The sequence below is a fragment of the Salvelinus sp. IW2-2015 genome, unplaced genomic scaffold, assembly GCF_002910315.2.
Source record: "Salvelinus sp. IW2-2015 unplaced genomic scaffold, ASM291031v2 Un_scaffold2013, whole genome shotgun sequence".
Taxonomy (NCBI): Eukaryota; Metazoa; Chordata; class Actinopteri; order Salmoniformes; family Salmonidae; genus Salvelinus; species Salvelinus sp. IW2-2015.
The window spans coordinates 82,304-94,709 of record NW_019943362.1 but is presented as its reverse complement, the minus strand read 5'-3'; the positions used below and the strand labels follow the sequence as shown (position 1 = coordinate 94,709).

At 44.8% G+C, this 12,406-nt stretch overlaps 1 protein-coding gene across 3 annotated transcripts in view; it reads left to right on the top strand.

Moving 5' to 3' along the window:
* Positions 1 to 2,272: 2,272 nt before the first annotated feature.
* The window catches only part of LOC112072724 (cyclin-dependent kinase 17), a 35,418-nt gene continuing 25,284 nt past the window's right edge, over positions 2,273 to 12,406 (top strand). The window contains exon 1 of one of the 3 annotated variants that reach the window (XM_024140108.2): positions 2,273 to 2,634. The gene's annotated coding sequence lies outside the window, so the exon portion shown is untranslated. Of the gene's footprint in view, positions 2,639 to 12,406 lie in introns of all 3 variants that reach the window. The other 2 variants (XM_024140109.2, XM_070439902.1) reach the window with 2 other exon arrangements.

The window sequence follows — 12,406 nt, the reverse complement described above, 5'->3', positions numbered from 1 at the left end:
CGCTTATTAGACTCTGTGCCTGTGTTACAATGTGTTAAGATACAGAGTGATGGTAACTAAAAGTTGAATGAACTACTGAGATAGATGATCTCAGCATTGCGTAATGTACACAGTAAGTAGGGCAAGGGTCAGTACCTGTACTTTTAGACGGTCCTGATATAAGGCCATTGACATAGTCAAAAACAGCCCAAATAGGAGATTGATGTGTCACTTACCTCAGTGCTTGTGGTTGATAGTAGGTAACGTTTTGGCCAGAGGTAGATGCTTGCTTTATGCAATGAATTAAGGCCATACATGAATGATGTCTTATAACAAAATAGTTATTTGTAGCTATTACACATTTATGCAAGCTATGTCATACCGTTAATTATAAGAAGAAATTCAATTGTGAATACCTATAGCCTAATAGTTACAAGCGCGACTTTTACGCATACATAGCCTATAAGATAGTGTAGTCTTATATGGATAAATAAACACATTCACAGAAAATAAATACATTTTGCAATGTTATAGTTCCACTCCCAATGTTCAGTTCGCTCTGAAAAGGCCCGGACAATTTACTCATGCCCCGGCCTGTCCTGCGAAGCTGTGCCGACGCACAGTCCTTGAAAGTCGGTCAGAAATTCCACCACCGCGCAGCCATGGAGAAACACACAACATTTACAGTAAGACAGTTGAAAAGGATACAACAAAAGAAGATGGTCGATCCAGATGATTCACGACCACTTTCAGTCTGTCTGCCGCTCGAGACATTTTGCAAGAATATATGTTTTATTCTGTATTCCCTTCGATGCGCAGACAGTCATATGCCCACTGTTATGTAGACCTACAGTATGCTGCTGCTGTAGGCTACTCTCCGACTAGGTCGAAGTCCACAAGTGAGAGTGACATTGACACACGCGCGCGCGCACACACGCGCACACATGCACGTTTGTTTTACTATTCTTGTGTGGTAAAAACAATTTGGTCCCATTCAATATCCTATTTTCCCTTACACCTAACCGTTAACCTAACCTTCACCTTAACCCTTACCTTAACCCTAAAACCCCCTAAACCTAACCCATAACCCTAATGCTAACCCTAATTGTAACCCTAACGGCCTTTTGGTCCGCCACAAGGATTAGTAACCACCCACACAACGACAGTCACACACACACACACACAACAACACACACACACACACACACACACACACACCACACACATATAACTATTCATGTGAATGGAAGCTTTCCCTCATTTCACCGCTGGCCTCAGAGCTCATTTCAGTCATGGTGAACAACAACAACACAACAACAAACAGCAAACAAATAATTAGACACAAAAACACTAAATACCACCCCTCAATCCCGTCAGATGGCAACCATCCGCATAAACCACAAGACATGAGAGAATAAAATAAGACAGAGCATCTTTGTGACAAATGTACAAAACATGCAACAGATATAGTCTAATAACTGAATAAAACTATTAGGGGACAGAGATCAACAGGATATAGCCTAATAACTGAATAAACGATTAGGGGACAGAGATCAACAGATATAGTCTAATAACTGAAGTAAACTTATTAGCGGGACAGAGATCAACAGATATAGCCTAATTACTGAATAAACGATTAGGGGACAGAGATCAACAGACACAGACTCAAAATTAGAATTAATTCCCTTAGCCTAAGTAGATTGAGTAATTAAAAAAAATATATAGGCCTACTTAAGTATCAAAAGTAAAAGTATAAATAATTTCAAATGACTTATCTTAAGCAAACCAGATGGCACCATTTTCTTGTATTTTGAATTTATGGACAGCCAAGGGCACACCAACACTCAGACATAATGTACAAAGGAAGCATGTGTGTTTAGTGAGTCCACCAGATGAGGTAATAAGGATGACCAGGGATGTTCTCTTGATATGTGTGTGAAAACAGACAATTTGACTGTCCTGCTAAGCATTCAAAATAGAACGAATAGTTTTGGGTATTAGGGAAAATGTATGGAGTAAAAAGTGCGTCATTTTCTTTAGGAATGTAGTGAAGTAAAAGCAGCCAAAAATATAAATAGTAAAGTAAAGTACAGATACCCCCAAAAAACGACTCAAGTTTACTTAAAAGTATTTTTACTAAGTAATTTGCACCACTGATTAATAGGCCTAGTTGTCAGGGAATGTGGGCTATGATTTATCTGGGTCGTAGGCCTACTGCAGGAGGCGCTACAAAACTACTCATTGAATGAAGGAAGGGCCATATTGGTGCTGGTAGTAGGCGGCCACCAATCACATTCAGTTCATTTCCCCCCTCTCTCTCCATGTCAGCAGCAGCATAGGCGGAGGCGTCAGAATGCGGGCAGCCAAAGCTTGCACCCCTACCGGTTCATCCACAGACACACTCCGTTCTCACTCCCCATAAGCTCCCTGCTCGTCATAGAAGTGAGCTTTCGGAATCTGGTCTGTAATGTTTATCATTTGAATTTTGAAAACGATGTTCATGTGAGAACATTCTGTACGGAATAATGTGAGCAAGAGAAAAGCAAGACGTATTACGAACTGTTTTTACGGGTGGGTGAAAGACGGGCATCCGGCCTCCGAGGAAGCGCCCATCGAGGTGTGGAAGTCAGGTCGAAACAACGTACATCGTTTCTGGTAAGTAGCCAAATGTTGTGGCTTCATGTAGGTTTACAAGCAGACTATCCATCAGAATGGCTACTGCAATGCCGCTTTGAAAGGACTAGAAACAATGTTGCCAGTGGGCAATGTTGCGTCGCCACAAGGGTCTGGTTGAGTTGACCAACTATTTTGCTCGCTTGTCAAAATAGGACTAGCTACAGGACACCTACTAATATGAGTTGTATTAACACAATTATATGTGTTGTTTAAATACCTTAGTGAGTGGTTATAATGGGCAATACCATTGTTGTCTATTTGCCTTCAGCCTATAGGCTACGCACCATTTGATTTTCAACACCATGTTGTCAACACCTTTTAGGCTATAACCCAGGAAAAGCTGAGGCTTGTAACGTTACATACAGTAGGTTATATTGAAAGTGCTGAGTAGAGTATAAATTGTGTAAATAGTCAATGCCTTGACCCATGTCAGTTAGATATATGTCATCACATTTTATACACAAAGAATACTTTCAGTGTTACACTGGCTTCGTTTGTTTTTGCCAATTGTATGTTTTATGTTTTGCTGTAGCCTATCTGAACCGTTAAAATACAAATGTATTATAGGCCTTGCGGTCCATAACAGGTGTCGCACATTGTAAGTTTCTGTCAAATGTGCATATATGAAACTGATTGGCTAATGTGTACAATGTTAACAATGAATGTAAGGTTGTTCGGCCAATAAGTTACAATTCACAGCGTATAGATGTCTGAACTAGGGTTACTGTAAGTGTTTAATAGTGATGATGAGGAATTGGTTCCTTAGACCACAGTAATACCTGGCACAGTATAATCTCAGTGTAGCACCCCTTGGCTGTGACTGCCTCTCAGGGAAACAATATCATGGTGGAAATGGATCAGTTCAGAGTCAGATTTCTCTCTGAAAACCATGCCACAAAGATACCAGGCAAGCAGACTGGCATAAGATACATCCCCCATTTAATGACATACCTTGTTAGTGTAGTTGGTAGAGGCCAACATAGAGAAGAATTGAGGTAACACATTCTGTCCAAATGTCCCTCTTTCCTATCCTATCGGCAGACCCAAACTTTGACAGGTGTGTGTGTGATTATGATGACACTCGTCCTCCGGTGCTTGTCTCATTGGAGCAGTGTTGTTTGACCTCTGACCCCTGTGATGTTTTTCCAGTGGTGGTGTAGCATACATGTCTGTCTGGAACATCCCTTAATAACTGTGCTTCTGGAGCCAATATGGCCCTGGGCTGAAAAATGCACCCTCCCCTCCATCTATCCCCCCCAGTACTGCATGTGTCCAGCGAGTGTTTTTTCATCCACCATAGGTGTGTCTATGTGTGTCAAATCTTAGTAGTTGTCAGTTAGTTCTTGGCCAGAGGTATGTGTGTACATGCACTCAGGTTAGACTTAGCAGTTCCCTGCAGCTAGAATGACCCAGATCAGGGGTATGTAGGCAGGTTGTTCTAGCTGTGTGAAACCAATCCCTCAGGACAGGCTAATTATACTGACCCAAACCCTAATTTTTCTGTCTCAACTCTCTCTCTATAGTGCTACAGTGTAACCCTGCTGATAACACCATGCCAAGATAGCTGTGATATTGATCAGTCTCAGTGCTGAGAGGTGAAGTGCATGGAAGGATAACAGAGACAGAATCAGATTATATACAGAAGTGATGGTGTACTGGTGCTCTGTGAATTTCCTCATGACTCATGAAAGGGCTCACACTCATCCTCTCAGGTCTGATTAGATATGATCATGTCGAATATTCATGGCAGTTGCAAAGAATATCGTGCTGTACAGTCTGTCTTTTGCCAGCCCCCTCTCTCTATCGCTCTGTTTATTTAAATGTCTCTCTCTTGTCTCTCTCTGTCTCTGTGTGTGTCAACTCCCCTCTCTCCTCCTTTGACACCAGACTCTAAGGTGGTACCATCCTCTCTCTCCCTCTGTCTTTGGGAAGGTTCCTCTGAGTGTTCTTTTCACGGGACCCTCTGCCTACTATACCCACAGTGTCTGTCTGTCTGTCTGTCTGACAAATGTTCAATCCATATGTCTGTCTGTCTGCCTTCACATGCAAATCAGCAGATCACGTCTGAGGGAGAAGAGACAAGAGGAGATGGTCCAGCAGTGATGGACCATCATACTTGAGTAAAAGTAAAGATACCTTAATAGAAAATGACTCAAGTAAAAGTGAAAGTCACCTAGTAAAATACTACTAGATTAAAAGTCTGAAACTATTTGGTTTTAAATATACATAAGTATTAAAAGTAAAAGTACGAATAATTTAAAGGAATTGGGCTCCCGAGTGGCGCAGCAGTCTTAAGGTACTACATCTCAGTGCAAGAGGTGGCACTACAGTCCCTGGTTTGAATCCAGGCTGAATCACATCCGGCTGTGATTGGGAGTCCCATAGGGTGGCGCACAATTGGCCCAGCGTTGTTTGGGTTTGGCCGGGGTAGGCCGTCATTGTAACTAAGAATTTGTTCTTAACTGACTTACCTAGTTAAATAAAGGTTAAATAAAATACAAATATTAAGCAAACCAGACAGCACAATTTTTTAACATTTTTTATTTATTTACGGATAGCCAGGGTCACACTGAAACACTCAGACATCATTTACAAACAAAACATTTGTGTTTAGTGAGTCCGTCAGATCAGAGGCAGTAGAGATGTTCTCTTCATAAGTGTGTAAATTGGACCATTTTCCTCTCCTGCTAAGCATTCAAAATGTAACGAGTACTTTTGGGTGTCAGGGAAAATGTATGGAGTAAAAAGTACTGAATTTTCTTTAGGAAGTAGTGAAGTAAAAGTTGTCAAAAATAGAAACCCCCAAAAATAGTAGTAGTACATTAAAGTATTTTTACTTAAGTACTTTACACCACTGGGGTCCAGACCATTCTCCCTATATGAACATGTTAACTCTGGTGGGGGGGAGAGCATTAACAGAGAAATGCCCACAATGGCAGTGCACACATTCACACTGCAGATGTGCTAAAGTACGCACTATGCTCATGAAGTTCCTGTCTGCTTTGGAAGGGGGATATCTCACTGACAGGCTTACAGGTTAGAACACACTGTTGCCATTGACAACAGAACCAGGCGCTCTCTCTATTTCTATCCATCCCAATTTATGAGATATCTCTCTCTCTCACTCACTCACGCACTATCACATCAGGCCTTAATCTTGTGTTATGTAACTGTGTCTTGAGAAAGCTCATTGACTAGGGACGAGAGTTACAGCACACACCGTGCCTCACAGCCAGAACTGTAGCTAGCACTGAAAACATAGCTAACACCGTACTGAGGCATGAACAAGTGCGTGTTTATATGTGTGTGCGGGCGAGAGAGCAAGCTGTACATACATTTTCCATGAATTTCTTCCTCTTTATTACTTGATTATCCTTGTGTGAATGTTCATGTGTGTGTCTCTGTGCCTGTGAGGCGTGCACGTCCCTACTCCTGCTCGTAGGATTATGTGGGGAGGAAGAGATGGATTGGGAAGGCAGGCTAACTGACACAGCCCTCCGCCTCTCCTCTCAGTCTGGTCAGCCAAGGGTTAAACTGTTTGCCTGGACGTGTGGAATGTGACATCAGATTATCATTAGGGGCAATCAGATGCTTTCCCTCAGTTCCTGATTCATGAAAGGAGGACAGAGGAGAGAGGGAGGAAGAGGAGGAGGAGGAGTGGATGCTGATGAAGACCCCCTTTTATCTGATGCCATGTGTCTTCGGGACATGGTGCTTTGTCATTGGGTGTATTTTGGGTCACGTAGCAATTATGTTTTTTTCCCGGGACAGTCTAATTGTAGGCTTGATAATGAGTGTAATTATTGCAGCCTGCGTGTGCCTCACTCCCACACAGACACATTTAGAGTCTTAGAACAGAGGTAAAGGAATGTACAGACGGCTGTAGAACTAACCAGAGAACAGCATTCTGTAAGATGGAATACACCGAGGTGTTACTTCTAACATTGCTTTTTTCCCAATTTCATAGTCATGTGCAGTATAGACAATATACATGACTAAGTATTGACAATACACCATTAAAGTGTAAAGGAGATCATTTGATGGGTGGCCATGCCTAAAACCTATTGACTTATTGGCTATCTCCACTTACGTAGCAGCTGCCTGTGTCCACCCCCTGCTGTGTGTGTGTGTGACAACTGTTGACCAGCTCTTTTTCCCAGGCCTGCTTTAGAACATGGGTGACTGAATCAGTACAGCTATCGAGGGGAGGCGGAGGGGCAGACACATACGCACACATGCTGATTATGGAAGCTATGTCAGCCATGTAAAGAATGTGGAAGAGGGGTGGGCTTGTGTGTTTTGTATGGTGGGGAATGTGGAAGAGGGGTGGGCTTGTGTGTTTTGTATGGTGGGGAATGTGGAAGAGGGGTGGGCTTGTGTGTTTTGTATGGTGGGGAATGTGGAAGAGGGGTGGGCTTGTGTGTTTTGTATGGTGGGGAATGTGGAAGAGGGGTGGGCTTGTGTGTTTTGTATGGTGGGGAATGTGGAAGAGGGGTGGGCTTGTGTGTTTTGTATGGTGGGGAATGTGGAAGAGGGGTGGGCTTGTGTGTTTTGTATGGTGGGAATCATCTCGTTCTGTCTCTATTAATAGTTTGAAAGTGAAACTGAGGACGTTGTGGTGGAGATGGCTCAACTGTAAAAGGCATTCAGTGCAGTTGATTAGTGGTATGATGCGCTGACTCGTCATGGTATTTTAGCACTGTGTCAGCGGTCTTCACTGTTTGTGTCTGGTGTCCTGCTCTGCAAACTAATAGACTGTACTTTCAAGGTGTGTTAGACACGCACACTTCCTTGGCCTGCTATGGCGACAGAGCCGCAGCTTCCTTCCTGCTGTTCTATGGAGAGCGTTGAGGTCATATACAGAAATCAGCCGTTTATATCAGCCTGCAATGTGTGTGTAGGCCAACAGTACAATACCAGTCTATTGTTATCTGGCTTTGATGTCATCTTATATGAATGGCTCTGGACTAGAGTTGATGTACGTGGGTGTGTGTTCTGGTGGGAATGGGACGCCTTCTTCTACTGAGGGATATAATTTCTGTCCCCTGAAAAGAGTTTGGAGGGAGGCGTGGTGGGGTTTGAGGGGTTTCTGTATACGAGCCCAATGCCCCCCTTTCGTTGTCTGAAGAGGGGCATTGTGGGAACTGGAGCTGCCCTTTTGGAAGGAGCCCAGGGTTTGATTAACACCACCCCGGTACCATGCACAGACCGGCACTGTGTGTGTGTGCGCACTCACACATTCTGTCTTTGTCCTGTCTTTTTTTTCTCTCTCTCTCTCTCTCTCTCTGTCTCTCTGTCTCTCTCTCTCTCTCTCTCTCCCCCTGAGGAAACTGTCCCACCATGCGTTGCCCTGTGGGGGTAGAGACATTGGCTTGTAATCTGGAGATTAGAGCGTGGCATTGTCCGAGCAGCAGCAGACAGACGGATTATTCACACACACACACACACACACACACACACACACACACACACACACACACACACACACGAACGAACAGTAGCACTCGTACACTAAGCACACCACAAATACTGTACAGACACACTTCACATACTGTACTCATTATACACACTCATAGGGAAATTCCCTGAAATAGACACATGCACAGAGTGACTGTGTCTAATACAGAGTGATGGTGTCCCGTTAGTCTTTCCTGTCTGCCATGCTGAACTAGTCATGGAGCCGTAATCTCCAACCAGCCTACTCTATACACAGACACACAGAGTAACATGACTTCAGCTACCATAACAGGACAAACCCTACCTTGTTATGTAACTTCACATAGTGGGGGCTAGTGGGGCCTAGCACACTGTTCTGACAGGCATGTAGTTTACATTCCCTCACAGTGCTGTACAGACCCTCATATCCCAGCTCGCATAGCACACAGTGACAGCACAGTGACAGCACAGTGACAGCACAGTGACAGCACAGGTACAGCACAGGTACAGCAGAGTACAGAGTCAGTTGACTCTGGTTCACTAGTTCAGCTGACACTGTGGGGCTCTGGAGCTGTAGGAAGTCAATGGAACCTTGTTAGCAAACGGACAAGAGGCTGAAGAAATTGAATCTAGCCGACACTAAAGTTACATCACAAAAAGGGTTTGTTCTGTTATGGTACAGTAGCTGAACTCGTGTGTGTGTGTGTGTGTGTGTCGGACGCTGTATCTTGGTGCCGATTAGTCTCAGGACTCTTTTGAAGGGTCTTGGGTGGCAGGCTATGTGTGTGTTGAAGATGACACTTGTGCGCAGATAAATTATTAACATTGTGAACGCTTGGTCGTCTTGACTGCAAAGTGGGGTTAAAGTGGTATTGGGAGGCGGTAGTGAGCTACGGGGAAACATGGCTGAGAGGCAGGCCATACTCATGAATGACTTCCTATCCTAGTCTCATTTTCTAGCCATTCTGCCTTCATAGCCAAATCAGAGGACATGGCGATAATGGAGAGAAAAGGAGACTAGCTGAAACTGTTGAGAGGCCTGAGCGGGAGGTGGGAATGTTTCTCCTTCTGACTTCCTAACCCTCACTCAGGTGACGAGGAATGTCACACCTGGAGCGACCGGGACAAAGACAGGAAGCACCACTGGCTGGCCCAGTGGGAACAGAACAGGGACCGTGGGACGCAACAACCACCTGTGCTGGCCTGTGTGTCTCCGAAACGACCTCTAGGGGAACCTGCTGGGCACACCTGTTCTCTAGGGCTTTGTGGTTTAGAGTTGGGGCCTGGGGCAGGTCGTGAGAAAGGGGAGGATCAATAGGAAAAGAGAGATCAGGGAAAGAATGACAGTGGGAAGAAAATACAGTGAAGTGATAAACCATTCAAACATGCAAGGATGAAATAATTGATCTGCTCTTCATGTTGTTGGAAAACACTTCCAGATAACTTAGGCATTTTACTGCTAATGTTCACATCCATCTTGTTTGTGTGTGTCCCCTCAGTACATGTGTCCCTCCTATCTCTGTCCTGTGGAATGGGAACTATTCCAGCTGTTCCTTGCGAAGAGGAAGCCCGTGTTTTGGGACACACTCGCACGTTCCCTGTTGTGCTCCTCTGGCTGGCTGTCCCGAGTCGTCCGGAAGCAGCTCATTAGCCATCATTAGTGTGGCATGGCTTTAAAGGAGAAGAAGACGTAAATAGCAAGATGTGTAACTGTAAGGCTGAGAGGGCTGGTGGGAGGAAGGTGCTACAGGAAGAGAGGATGGATGGGCTGACAGTTATTGACTTGGCTGTCAGACTACAGGGGGTTCAATAACCGTACCGGTGTGGCCTTCTGCTTCTCGCACACACAGAGGGAGACAACGAAGCACCGAGTCTTTTATCTTCTCAAAGGGTTGTCATGTGAGACTGAGACATTGCTAAAGCTGTTTAAAGGGTAGCGGTCTAGGCAACCCCAAAGGGTTGTATGTAGCTGACTGAGAGCGTGTGTGTTTAGGGGTGAGGTCTGGGTCTTGTTGGACTCTGTCCCGTTCATCTCTCCATTTGACACAGGGATAATGTATAGCCTAGTCTGTGCTTATCCTCTTATCTCCCACACACACACACACACACACACACACACACACACAGTGCTTTTTCTCCCTTTCCAACCCCCCTTGCTGCACACAGATGACACTGTACTGTCTGGGCACCAATTCAAACCGCGTGTGTGTGTCATGCCACTCACTATGGGGCTCTGATAACTTATTTTCCTGCTTAATTCTGTGGGTTGTTTGTATTTTTGATCAGACAGACTGACTTTGCTGTTAGCTACTTTATTGAGGAAAAATCTATGACAGAGATGTTTGTGCCACCTAGCTACTGTATCTGAAGATGGATGCACCAACTGTACGTCGCCCTGAATAAGAGCGTCTGCTAAATAACTAAAATGTCAAATGTAAAGAGGGGGAGCGGGAAGGACCACGTGCCTGTGTGGTGTTTATGCTTGTCTGTGTATAATGGCATGCCTGTCCTCTGTAGAACACACTGTGTATTCAGCTGTGAGTCTGCAGTACCCAGTCCTAAAAATAACCCCCCTTACTGCCCCTCTCCTCCTCTCCTCCCTCCCCTTTCACCCARCRCCTCTCCTCCCRCCCCRRRCACCCATCCCCTCTCCTCCTCTCCTCCCTCCCCTTTCACCCATCCCCTCTCCTCCTCTCCTCCCTCCCCTTTCACCCATCCCCTCTCTGCTTCGCTATCCCTATCTCCCCACTATTATCTCCTTTCTCTCTCTCTGCCCTCCTTCTGTTCCACTTCTCTCCTTCTCTACAGGATCTGATTGCTCCTCTTCTCCTCTTTCTCTTTGCCCTCCTTCTGTTCCACTTCTCTCCTTCTCTACAGGATCTGATCGCTCCTCATCTCCTCTTTCTCTCTCTCTCTGCCCTCCTTCTGTTCCACTTCTCTCCTTCTCTACAGGATCTGATCGCTCCTCTTCTCCTCTCTTGCTCTGTCTCACTCTTGGCTTCCTCTCTCCACTCTCACACTGAAGGAGATTTTACAGCATTTGGGACAGGTATTTCTGTCTCTGTTTGCGCAAGGGCCTCTAATGTACACACACACACTCTCTCTTTCTCTTTCTCTCTCTCCTCTCACTCTCACTCTCACTCTCACACACACACACACACACACACACACACACACACACACACGCGCGTCCATTACCCGTTAGCGCTGTTATTTCAGCTCATCCCTCCAGGGTCAGTCACGCTGAAATTCTTTTTAGCTTCTTACACTGAGAGGTGTGTGTGCGCGGGGCTCAGTTCCAGTCAACCAGTGTGACGGATGTCTAGCAGCAGCGTTTTGTGCTAACACATCCCATTACATCACTGTGAACGATTGCCCCCTGGCTGCACTGGTTTATGGTTATCGGCAGCAGCAGTCATTACCTCTCAGCCGGTTGGCTCGTGTGGGTTTTGGGAGGTCAGAGGTCACAGGTTGTCATAGTGATATGCCTGACCTCTCACCCCTGAGTCTGGCTGCAGGTCAAAAGATCAGAGGGGAGGCAGCGTTATGTCTCTAATGGCTGTGTTCCATTATTTATGTTGCTATCTCATCTGTGTTTTTGGGGGAGGTTGTTTGGTAGGCTAGCTGAGATAAGGCTAAGTTTGGTTAAGGGGATGGTTTGTGTGTGTAGGATAAGGCAAGGTTTGGGTTCATGGTGTGGAGGGGGAGTGATGAGAGAGAGGGAGGGGATTTGATGAATGCCTCGGGCCTAACCGGGTTAGCGTTGATTGTATTTGATTTGGAACCGAGTTGCATCCAGAGGGGTGTACTATAAAGCACTATCAATGAGTTAGCCAGCGAAGTGACAAGTTAAGGACGTGGTGTAATGAGTAGGATTCTGTGTTTTCACATGCAAAAGTGATTGCTTTTGATAAAAACACTATTTGCTTCCCCAATGAAAACTACTTTGAAAATTCTGACATATATTTGATGTAAAATACAGTTGAAGTCGGAAGTTTATATACACCTTAGCCAAATACATTTAAACTCAGTTTTTCACAATTCCTGACATTTAATCCTAGTAAAAATTCCCTGTCTTAGGTCAGTTTGGATCACCACTTTATTTTAAAAATGTGAAATGTCAGAATAATAGTAGAGAGAATGATTTATTTCAGCTTTTATTTCTTTCATCGCTTTCCCAGTGGGTCATAAGTTTACATGCACTCAATTAGTATTTGGTAGCATTGCCTTTAAATTGTTTAACTTTGGTCAAATGTTTCAGGGAGCCTTCCACAAGCTTCTCACAATAAGTTGGGTGAATTTTGGGCCATTCCTC